General features: G+C 44.1%; 1 protein-coding gene across 2 annotated transcripts in view; it reads right to left on the reverse strand.

Annotated features, from left to right (window-relative positions):
- Positions 1–12,885, reverse strand: part of mrps6 (mitochondrial ribosomal protein S6) — a 111,016-nt gene that overhangs the window by 78,173 nt on the left and 19,958 nt on the right. The window lies entirely within an intron of this gene.

Raw genomic sequence — 12,885 nt, forward strand, 5'->3', positions numbered from 1 at the left:
GTGCTATCCGGCACCCACGGGACCGAGCTGCTGCCGTTGCCTCAAAACTTCCGTACTCTCCAGAGTTAATGTTGAGAGATACGGAGATTCTTATCTCCGTATTTGTCAACAAACACTGTTGCTTAGCAACAGCTTCTAAACACTCGGGTGTGGCCCTAAAGCTCTGTAGCTGAAGCTGTTGCTATAGCTACAGACCTTGCACAGCTTGACTGTTCAAACAAAGCAAAAAAAACAAAGAATAAAAAACGGCTGCTGATTTTTGCCGGTGGCTCCAGATTGCTGGATAGCTCACCTCCGGATAGCACAAAGTTTCCTGTATTGGGTGGTCTATAGAATACACCTAGTAGTGTAATGGCATCTCTATTATTTCTTAATTCTAGCCATATAGATTCTATCCTGTGGCATATTGTGGTAATAACGGAGACCTGGCTCAAAAAAGGGCGGGACTGGGTATTAAATATTCCTGGTTATAAAGTATTCAGCCATGATCTTATTGAATGGCGGAGCAGGCTCGAGGGGCCGTATTGCCTACTCCTGCTCTTACTTTTTATGTTCAGGAAAAATAGGGAAGGAAAGATAGGAGGTGGTGTGGCAGTATTGGTTAAGGAGAATGTTACAGTGCTGGAGAAGGAGGATGTCCTGGAGGGTCAGGTACTGTCAATTTTATTTGTGAACTTGTCAAGCTACCATCATATGTAATCTACCTTCTGCTTATAATTTTGGGAATAATTCAATTAGCTCCCATGCCAATTGTCATTCACCAATGAAGCACAATTTTACATTAGTCCAGCAGGTTACTGCTCTCCCAGTGAACAGCAATTTTACTAAAATGCCAAACTACTGCTGGCGGAAAGGGCAACACAATGCGGAAATAAGGTTTACTAAGTCAGGGCCAAATTAGCACCCGACACTGACACACTGAATTTGCTGACAAAATAGTGGAGAGTTTCATGGAGCACACCATTATTAATGTGTAAATCGTACAGTAACTTGGTGAGGAAGAGAATTGCAAATCGCCACAAGTTGCTGGATGATTTGCACCGCTTCACCGTTAGCTCACCCTCAATCTCCGTTATTTTTAAGAAGTTGCTGAATTTGCACCTTAAATGAGCCCTAACTTTCTGTGGCCAATTTAACAGCACAAGTACCAACATCCCCCGTAAACCGCACTGCCTCCTGCGCGGCCTGCCTCCCCCACTGCACGGCCCATTCAAATTTTTGCGCATGCGCGGTATCTACAATGTGAAAGTCAGTGAGCAGCCTGCACGGAACCTTGCAGATGACTGCGCGGCCACGCAGCTTATCAAGAACATTGGTAAGTACCCTTTTAATGATGTGATCATTGTTAACGCGATGTCAATCAACCTTCCACCCCCCCGACATGAAACAATTTAAACTGCTGAGTCTCATTCCTGCATGTAGTAAATTCTTTAGGGATTTTTTAAATGTCAAATTTTAAATATTTCAATTCTTTTCTTTTTGTTTGTCTTTTTTCTATCTCCATTAATCCAATCATTCTTTCCCTCTTTATTTCTCTTTCTGTATTTGATTTGACTCTAATTCACCCTCCTTCTCAGTCATTCCTGTTTCTTTCTCAATCCTTAAATCTCATTGGTTAAGGAGATAGACTATTAGTCCCATCGTTCCCTATGGTCCGAGGTGCCCCGCTGCCGGCACCACACCAGCATCAGCTCGCTCTTCCACCAACTTGCAGGGCATGTTCGAGCTGAAGGGTGAGGGAGAAAGTCTAACTAATGGGGCACGTCTCGAGATGCCCCGCTCGAGCAAAATCTGGGCCATTATCTCATCCTTGGGAGAAAAAACAGCAAACGAACCAAGTAACGGAAAGAAAAATGAAATCGGCCAAGAAATTTTAAACTGAAATTAAATCTTACATATTAGTAGCTGCCAGTACACAAGGGAAAGCTCGAGAATAATTTATACGAGGTTTACCTTAAGTAGTTTTTAAATCCAATACCACTTCCAAGGCCAATTTAAAAATAAGATGAACAGCATTAAGTCTGGAAATCTTCCACTCTGCGCAAAACATTTTAAAAATAGGCAAGAGCGCATTAAACTCAATACTTTATCTGTAATAATGCCAAATAATTTGCACATGAAATTAATTGCATTACAACCTTCATCTGGGAAATGCAAAATAAAATGCACTGCTTTTGCAAAAATAATAAAATACAAGATTAAAGCTCCAATGTGGACCTCATTAATTGGATGACAGATTTAGGCAATTTATGAAAAACGCAAGTTACCAAAAGCCTTAAATTAGACATTGGAAGGCATTCAATAGCAGAATGCCAAACTCTTGCTAACCCTATAATGGGCTAACTTTATTTGAGTCAACTCTCATTTCGAACATACCTATAATAAGTAGTAGTTTGGTATACAGCTAGGGTTGCCAACTCTCCAAGATTGTCCCATCCCTAGGATGGACATTTTATGCAATGGCGGGAGTATGATGGGAGGGGCGGTTGGAGGCACGAGGAGTTGACATGATGAAATCTCCAGAAATATGTCCAGAGTTGGCAACCTTGGATACAGCAGTACAATGGCTTTGAATTCAATAACCCAAGTTAATTTGATCCAATAAAACTGTTCCTTCCATAAACCACATGTAATGTACTTCATCATAAATTTGACCCAATCTATACAATCTCCTGAACGATTCTGCAAAGCTTTCCACCCAACTAAATCAGCAAAAAATGTCCAAAATACCTTTCACCAGTGTATGCTTGTTTTAACATGAAGGTGGAGAGTATTTTTTTTCAAAGAAAATATGCGATCAAGAAAAAGCCAAACAAGTTGGAGCATCCATCTCTACGTGCAACACTTGGAGCTCATTTCTCAAGAATATTGGGTTCGACTTATTTATGAAACTATGATCATTGCATTCAGCTGTTACCGAGTGTTAGATCCGAGTGTTAATGGAGACACGGAATGCAGGAGTTGATTTAACAAGTGTTTACTGAACAAAGTCTGGAGGTGAACTAACAACACAAGACGCTACACACAGGCTTATATACCCGAGTGGTCACTACTGGTACTACAGTATACAGGGGCTTCAAAAACATAGTTCCTCTTAAAGGTACATACACTACAATTCCTCCCCTTTTAGATAAATAGTACATAACATTTTAAGTGATCATTAAATAACATTTTTACAAGAACAATAATATACACATTTGCTGAAGTTAATCAATTACAAATTCAGTCTCTCTGGAGGCTTCCTGACTCGGTCCGGATAACGCCTCGGTGGTGTAGTAGGTTCTTTTGGCAAGGTCGATTCGGCTTCAATGCCAGTGTCGGGTTCATCTGGTTCCAGTATCACCGGATCGGAGGTAGATACTATGGGTATCTCTGCTTCATCACTAGGCGTATAGAGTTGTGGTGTAGGTTGTCCTTTTTCGGATGACTCTGATCTGGTCAGCATGGCGCCTTATTATGCTTTCTCCAATGTCCACGGTATACATCAGCGGTCCTAGTCGTGTGCAAATAGTTCCAAGCTGCCATTTCTCGGTACGGTAGTCCCGGACCAAAACTGGTTGGCCTATCTGGAAGGTTCTAGTTGGCCTTTCATTCATGCTTTGAAATTGCCGGTTCTCTACGTCCCTTCTGACGTTTGGCTTGACCAAATCCAGCCGGCATCTTAGGCTTCTATTGAAAAACATCATGGTGGGGGTTTGGTTTGTAACCACGTGTTGCATTCCTGTACGCAAACAAGAAGTTATCTACCTTATGTTGTAGATTTATGTCTTCATTACCCATGGCCTTTATGGCCTTCCTGAAAGTCTGGACAAACCTTTCAGCCAATCCATTGGTGGCGGGATGGTATGGGGCGGACGTGTAGTGCTTAACCCCATTGTTTTTTAAGAACTTCTTGAATTCTTCGGATACAAATTGCGGTCCATTATCAGAACAGATCTGTTCAGGCAGCCCATTCCTGGCGAATATGGTCCTTAATACCGTGATGGTTTTTTCCGTGGTGGTGGAGGACATCTTTATTACCTCCGGCCATTTGGAGTGTGCATCCACCGCGATTAAGAACATTGAGTCCATAAATGGACCAGCAAAGTCGATATGTACCCTTTGCCATGGAGAGGAGGGCCACTCCCATGGATGTAGAGGGGCTTGTGGTGGGGCGTTTTGGACCTTCTGGCATCCTAGACAGCTCTTGGTCATTTCTTCGATGTCTCCATCGATACCTGGCCACCACACAAACGCTCTGGCTAAGTTCTTCATTTTCACTCCACCCAGATGCCCCTCGTGAAGCTCCTTTAGCACTCTATCCTTGAGTTTGGGTGGAATCACCACTCTGGATCCACACATCAAGGTTCCTCGGCACACTGACAGCTGTTCTCTTCTTTGCGACAATGCTGGCAACGGTGGTTCGCCATGTGCTGGCCATCCCTTCACCGTTAAATCGTAGACTCGAGAGTCGGGTCATTTCGCGTTTCCTTTTCAATGGTAGAATTTGTCACTGGTAGACATTCCACTATGGTCGAGTGGAATATCTCCACTGGGTCCACTGTAGGCGCCTCTTCCACCGTTGGCAACGGTAGGCGCGATAACCCGTCAGCATTCCCATGCTGTTTTGTTCCTTTGTATTCTATGTCATATTGGTGTGCCCCTAGGAAAAGGGACCACCTCTGTAGCCTTTGCGCTGTCATAATGGGAACGCCCTTTTTAGGGTTGAATATGGAGACGAGGTGTTGATGGTCAGTCAACAAGGTAAATTTTTGTCCGTGTAGGTAATGGTTGAATTTCTTCACCCCCCACACCAGGCCGAGTGCCTCCCTGTCGATCTGGGCATAGTTACGCTCAGCTGAGTTCAATGAGCGTGACGCAAAAGCTATCGGCCGCTCCGAGCCATCGGGGAATCTATGCGATAATACCGCTCCCACGCCGTAAGGGGATGCATTGCACGCCAGTCTGATTGGCAGTGATGGGTTGTAATGAGCCAACACTTCCCTGGACGTGATCAAGCCTTTGCATTAATGGAAGGCACGTTTACAGTCTTCGCTCCATTTCCAAACTACTCCCGTTTGTAGCAGTGCGTTAAGCGGGTGCAGAACCGTCGACAAGTTTGGTAAAAATTTATGATAGTAATTTACTAATCCCAGGAACGACCTTAATTGTGAGCCATTTTCAGGCGCTGGGGCCTTTACGACAGGTGACTTATGCAACCCTTCTTCGTTAATGACATGGCCACAATATGATATGTTTCTGGAAAAATTTGCATTTCGGGCGATTTGCTCGTAGGCCCCGTTCTCTCAGCCTCGTGAGCACCTGCTCCAAGTTGGCAAGGTGCTCGTTGTCGTTTTCTCCTGTTACAAGGATGTCGTCTAGGTAGCATTGAGTCCCCGGAATCCCTTGCAGGACTTGCTCCATAGCTCTTTGCCAGATAGCCGGAGCTGATGCCACTCCGAAAACCAGTCGATTGTACTGGTGCAGGCCTTTGTGTGTGTTTATCGCGAGATACTTTTTAGAGGCCTCCTCAACCTCCATCTGTAGATATGCCTGTGCTAAGTCAATTTTGGTGAAACGTTTCCCTCCGGATAGTGAGGCGAAAATATCTTCTATCCTCGGAAGAGGATACTGTACCGTGTGAAGAACCGGGTTTACAGTCACCTTGAAGTCCCCACAGATGCAAACTTTTCTGTTCTTCAGATTTATCATTATTCAACGTCTTCTTCATGACTGGGACGATGGGTGTTGCCCACTCGCTCCAATCTACCTTGGATAACACGCCTGCTTTTTCCAAATTCTCCAGCTCTGCCTCGATGGCTGGACGAATTGCGTATGGCACCGGCCTTGCCTTAGAAAACTTGGGAATTGCCGCATCTTCCACTTTTATTGAGGCGGCGGCGCCTTTCAGGGTTCCTAGTTCCTGTTGAAACACTTCTTTGGCGTTAGCCAAGATTTCTTTTAATTGTCCAGGTATGACGCCATCATCGTTTTTTCTCTTGCTGGTCACAGTCAGTACCTGAATGGAGTGCCAGTGTAAACGTATCTTTCTGATCCATTCACGTCCAACAACGGTGGACCACCATCTTGCAGAACGTATAAATACAACTTCTGTATTTCCTTGCCGTTGTATAAAACAGGCACCCTTATTTTCCCTCTGGGGTATACTTTCTGCCCCGTATATGTCTTCAAGACAATGGATGTGTCTTTCAAAAGTATATGCGGAAATAGCCGCTTGTAATCCCGTCGACTCATGACGGTCAGAGCTGATCCTATATCTAGCTCCATTTTGACTGGGGACCCTGCTATCGTGAGGGTAACCCAAATGGTCTGGTAATCTTCTTTGGCAATTACATTATGTAATTTGAGACAGCTTAGTCTCTTGTTTCCGGAGTCGCTATCGCTTTTCTGGTCTTCGGAGCTACTGTCCATCATGATTTGCACCTTTCTGTACTTTTCCTTATTGACCTTTTTACGGTCAGCGGATTTCTTTCCAGATCTGCATACACGTGCAATGTGTCCCATCTTTCCGCATTGCCTGCATGCTTTGTCCTTGAACCAGCAGTCTTTCTGGTCATGGGTGGATCTGCCGCAGCGATAACATCTCTCGAAACCCCGTGTCATTTCATGGGTGCCGAAGTCCTGTGGCTTTTGCTGTATCTCTGCAGCTCCTCTTGCTGCTGCTTCGTATGATACAGCCACACTGAAAGCCTTGTCCAGTGTCAAATCTTTCTCAGAAAGTAGTCTTTTCTGTGTTCCTTCGCTTAGGAGACCGCAGACGAATTTGTCTCGTAGAGAATCTGCCAGTCCTGCCCTGAATTGGCAGTGCTTTGACAGCTTTCGTAATTCGGTGAGGTAATCAGCGTTACTTTCATTCTTGTGCTGATTCCTCCTGAAGAATTTGAATCATTCCACTATCAGCAGCGGTGTTGGGTTTAAGTGCTCCTGTAAGGCATCAACAATCTCCTTAAAATTCTTGTCCATCGGTTTGGCTGGAGTGATCAAGTTTCGTAACAGCCCGTATGTCCTTGCGCCCATCAGATTTAGAAGTACCGATGCCTTTTTATCATCCGCTACTTCATTCGCCTTGCAATATACCTCCACTCTTTCCACGTGGTCCAATCTTCTATATCACGATCGAAAGCAGTAATATGGCCAGTCTTCGGCATCTTGAAAATCTAAAATGGCGCTTCCCACGCTTTTCTTTCTTTCCCGCCGAGTTAAGACGGCGCCTCCCGCCGCTGCCAACGCTGTTGCTGGCGATTAATTTTTTTTTTTTTTTTTTTAATGGCGACGCACTATGGTCTTTGCGCCTCCCCAATCGCTGCTGCCAACGCTGTTCTCCGCGGTTCCCATTGCGACCTGCAGCTTTTCGCTGTATTTCTATTTTTTTTTTATATATCGCTTCAATAGTTTCACCGTTACTTGGAGAACCCTTCCCGTCGTGGAGCGGACCCTCTGGGACTTTCCCCTCCCTCTGCTCGGTCCAAACGCCGACCTGCTTTGCAGCACCAGCCGCGCCCCGAGTGCTCCACCCTTTCTCTCTCTTTGCTTCTGCTTCCCGACTCGCTGCCCGGCCCCGTTGCAGAGCCACCCGATCGAGCTCTAGCCTGCCGCAGCCCAGGAAGGATCAGTGCACTACCTGCCACCAGCCCGTTTAGCTGGGGAAACCACAGACTGGAGACCAAGCCTGGCCCTCGTTTGAGTTTCTGCGAGTTATTTTTTTTTTTTCTTGCTTCTGGCTTCGACCTTCATCTGAGGAATCGATCCCCTTGAGGTGCTGCCGAATTGCAGGTAAGTTCGTTTCTAACTCGTCGCCACTGTTAGATCCAAGTGTTAACGGAGACACGGAATGCAGGAGTTGATTTAACAAGTGTTTACTGAACAAAGTCTGGAGGTGAACTAAGAACACAAGACGCTACACAGGTTTATATACCCGAGTGGTCACTACTGGTACTACAGTATACAGGGGCTGCAAAAACATAGTTCCTCTTAAAAAGGTACACTACACAGAGGCTTTTTTTTTGCCTCTTCGCCACCCCTTCCCTCACAACATTTGAAAGTAAAACTCAACTCTTAAAGCTTCCAAAGTTTTTTTTTGTTTATGGCACAATTACTGAAATAAGTCTCGTAAAGAACAGAAACTGGGCTGACCCAAGACCATCACAAAAGCATAGTTAAACTTTAACTCCCAAGTAGACATTCCAAACCAGTTGAAAGCAATAGGGTCACCACTAAAATAGTATTTCACAACACTTTCTTTCCCCTGTAAATTCAAGTTGCAATGACGTTACATTGTTTGCACAGGGAAATCGAAAAATAGTATGCAAGTTTTCGTCATCCTCAAAACATCAAACACTATCGATATTCCATTGTTTACAGAGAAAATGGAGCAAGACTTTGGCTTCGTGGCAACATTCTATCAAAGGCCTTTTGGAAATCTTTGGTGGAGATTTAAGTATATGCTTGAAAGACACAAATATCTGGTTCAGGTCACCACGGGTAATGATTGATACACTATCATATACGGTAAGATGCTTAGACCAATTAAGGGAAGGTATGGGGAGCGGGCAGGGAAGTGGCTTTGAGCCCAAGATCAGCCATGATCTTATTGAATGGCGGAGCAGGCTCGAGGGGCCAAGTGGCCTATTCCTGCTCCTATTTCTTATGTTCTTATTCCTGCCGGAGTCAGAAGGTGCAGGATTAAATCCCACTCCATATAGTCCTAGCGAGTGAGAGCAGAGCTCTGGCTCCGAATTCTGGGTCGATATCCAGCAGGATACTGGAGAGTGTGGATGGCCACCCCCCACCACCGTATGGGTTGTGGGTGCAGATAAAACCCTGCAGTCATATAGTTCGAACCACCCTATCAGCTGGTATAAAGATGGTTACGGCCATGGAAGGAGCTTTTATGTGGTGATCTGTCACAGACTTGATCAGCCTGAAAATGCTTCCACTACTTCAGTGTGTGAAGATATGAAAACAAGAGATAATAGCACAGATTTAGTTCACACTTGCGTTTAACATGTCAGCCAGGCAGAAGTGCATTATTGCCATGCCTTATCGCCCAACTAAAAATAAATAGCATGGAAACAATGCACTCATCAAAAATATGTAAACTATTTTTAAACTCCATATAACTAGTAAGTGGTTAGAGTGAAATAATATCCACTATCATAAAATGTATTAGCATGTTTTTATGCTTCGCTTGGTCATTTTAACAATAATCTGTATTAAATTTTTACCCAGCAAATTTGACAGACTTTGTTTTCTAGTTTAATTTTTTTAAACGGCATTGCTCAGTCTAAATACTGTATTGCATCTCTCTCTTCCTAGCAGTCTCTCTGCAGGTCTCCCACAATTAAGTATTTCTGTCTCCTTCTTGGTTTGTCTTCCAACCCTTGCGATTATCTCCCTCTGTACTTTTGTTGTCGACTTGATCTCTTCATTTGTCTAGATTTTTTTCTCACTTTGTCTCCTCTCTTCCAGTATCCTTCTCACACGTTTCTTTATTGATTACAAAATGGAGCAAGGTAAGGCCTGGGCTGCGATTTAGCTCTACCTTGGGCCTGATAGTCTAGCTGTTACTATCTCTATCAGTCTTGGCTGGTATTGGCACACCTGGGAGCTACTGCAACACAGAGAAACTGAGTCATGAGGCTGTAACGAGGCCACGGGCTGGATCTGGGAAGCTGTAGGAAAGACGGTCAAGAGATTGAATGGAGGCTGAGGCATGGGCGGAGATGGACAACTCCAGGTTTCCCTGGATTGAGGAAATGCAGCAGAGAATAACTGAAATCAGGACCTCTCAAGAATGCAGAGGAGAAGCCCCCGAATACTGCATAGGCCAGGGCACGGAGAAAGATGGCAATCGAGATGTACTGAGTGTCACACCTAATTATATATATATATATATATATATATATATATATATATATAGATACACACACGCACAATTTATATAGCACCATCCAATGCAGAAATACACCCCAAGGTGCTTAACAGCAGCCATAATCAAACAAAAACAGACACTGCAACAAAGAAGCAAATATCAGGAGGGCTAACCAAAACTTTGGTCAGAGGTGGGTCTTAAGGAGGGCACCAAAGGAGGGGGAGACACGGGAGATTAGGGAGGAAATTTCAGAGCATAGGACCTAGATAGCAGAAGACACGGCCGCCAAATGGTGGGGTAATGAGGGGGAGGGATACATGAGGTCAGTCGGAAGAACGAAGAGTCCGGGACAGGGTTGCAGGACTGGAGAGATAGGAAGGGGCAAGGCCATGAGGATTTAAATTCAAGGATGAGAATTTTAAATTGGAGGCACTGGGGGAATCAGGAGGCAATATAGGTTGAGAAAAACAGGGGTGATGGGTGAGCGGGGCAGGATAGGGCAGCAGGGTTTTGGATGAGCTGAAGTTTACGGAAGTTGGAGGATGACAGGCTGGCCAGGAGAACACGTGAGGGTTTCAGTAGCAGATGGGCTGAGCTAAGGGTGGAGGCAGGTGACGTTAGGGAGGTGGAAGTACGCAGTCTTTATGATGGAGAGAATATGGGATTGAAAGTTCAGTTCAGGGTTAAATAGGACACCTAGATTGCCAACAGTCTAGTTCAGCTTGTGGCAATGGTCAGGGAGGAGCATGGAATCCGTGGCAAGGATATGGAGTTTGCAGTGAAGGATGAAGATCTTGGCTTCAGTCTTCCCAGTGTTTAATTGCAGCTCATCCAAGACTGGATATTGGACAAGCACTCTGACAACAGAAGTGATGGACGGGTTGAGAGAGTTAGTGAAGTAGAGCTGGGTGTTGTCGGCGTACATGTGGAACCTGACCCATATCTGTGGATGATGTAGTCATGGGGCAGATGAGGAAGAGGAAAGGAGAAGCCATTGTTGGAAATGCTCTGGCTACAATTGGATAGATAAGATTGGAAGCAAGCAAGAGCAAATCAGACTGAGCTGGAGAATAGAGGAAAGGCACTGGAAGAGGATAGTATCATTGACCGGGTCAAAGGCTGCAGAGAGGACAAAGAGGGATAATATATCACAGTCAAGTAGCAGAGGATGTCATTTGTGACTTTGGTTAAGGTTCTTTTAGGAGGTGGCAAGGACTGAAACCAAATTAGAGAAGTTCAAACATGGAGCTACAGGAAAGATGGCCGTAACACATTCAAGAAATTCAGAGGAAAAAGTTGGAGATAGACCAAAACGCTAATAAATGCAAAACCTTCCTGTTCTGCAGTTGACTTTAAAAAAAAAAACTTGGGAGTTTTCAAAAAGTGCCAAAGCAAAACTAATCTATGAGATCTTTCAAGATTCATTGATGGAAAAAAATACCCAAGGCATAGTCTTATGACAGAGGACAAACTATGGAACTAAGGAGCAAATAAACTTCAGTGATCTACCCAATGTCCCAAATTACATTCTTCAATGTATTGGCGAGCTTCGATCTGCAATTTTTCTGTATATTCTGCAATTTAAACAAGGGGATCCTAGAGATAGAACAAAGGGCCGGAATTTGCAGTGGGTAGTAACAGCAAACGAACAGCGTTCGCTGTTATTACCTTTGAAACCGACCGCAACTTCAGGGTGTAGTGCGTGCACATCCTAACACTGAAATCCTGAAGTTATGGTTAGTCATTCGCTGTTCCGACACAAGCTGTGCTGCGCACCGCCACCTCCCCCACCCGCCACACATATTTATAGCTGATCAGAGAAATCAGTGAAACTGATGAAAACTTGGACTTTTCCACAGTAATATCGCTGTTAAACACCATTAAAAGTTTGGCCTTGTTGGATTAGGTGCAACCGGGGTTTTAACAGCGTACTGACTGCTAAACAAACGTTGTGGCCCTGAAAAACTAATTTTAATTTTGTGGAGTGTCAAATTTCTCCGTAATGAAAATTTAAATCTAAGAAAGTTTGCCCATATTTATTTCAGGTTTACCTTTTCCCCATGTGAGCGCCCCAGTATTTGCTTTGCTGTCTTAACGGTTTTAAAAACTCTTAATAAGAGCAACTTCTTCACTCCTGGGTTCTGTGTTTGTGAGAATTCTGCATTGTGATTGGCTGCTTAGACAGCTTGGTGACATCACAGCAGCTCACACTAGGGATTCCCCACTATTCTACACTGATCTGACTTGCGTGTCGAGAAAGGCAAACTTCTCACCACAGAGATCACAAGATCTTTGTGAGCAGCTTTCTTCAGGGCCAACGGCGAACGCCTTTGCTTTTCGCCACCTAATGCAAATTCCGGGCCAACGGATTTAGCGCTGTATAACATTCTAAACTTAGTGCAGGTAGTGGAATTTCCAGTGTACCTCAATTTTGCATAAATCATTCAAAAGGCTATGAAAAGTACTTATTTCTGAGCGACATTTATTGTATCCTTATAAGGTCATGGGCAATTGCTCAGCATCTGCATACAGATGTTAAAGTGCCTGAATGGATAGAACAAACTTGTGTAATTGCACTTTGATGGCAAGGTACAGAACATAGGTCACATACTGCTAAACAAACTTAACTGAAGAAATGCATAATGGAGGAGCATGTTTAGAGACAGATTTATTTATCCGTAGTTTCCTAATGCTCATGTTACCAATTAGTGTAATATCAAAGGCCAAAATGTTGCACCAAGTTTGCAGCACACAAGCAATCATCCTATTTGCTTGACTTTCAACTGTCAGTCAATAACAATATTCTGACGGTTACGAAATCAAACTCCCCATCTGGAAACAACTGTCTCTCGTTTTTAAAGAAAGTATCCTTTTAGTCACAGTTCTACACACTAGGTTTACATAGATCACAGCAGGGCCAAATCAGCAACTGCATGATTTACATTTACAATTTTATAACCTAAAAATCATACTGTACTCCTAACATTGGTCTGCTAATAATACATATCCTCAGT

The sequence above is a fragment of the Somniosus microcephalus genome, chromosome 14, assembly GCF_052327205.1.
Source record: "Somniosus microcephalus isolate GS21.2 chromosome 14, FLI_Smic_1.0, whole genome shotgun sequence".
Classification (NCBI taxonomy): domain Eukaryota; kingdom Metazoa; phylum Chordata; class Chondrichthyes; order Squaliformes; family Somniosidae; genus Somniosus; species Somniosus microcephalus.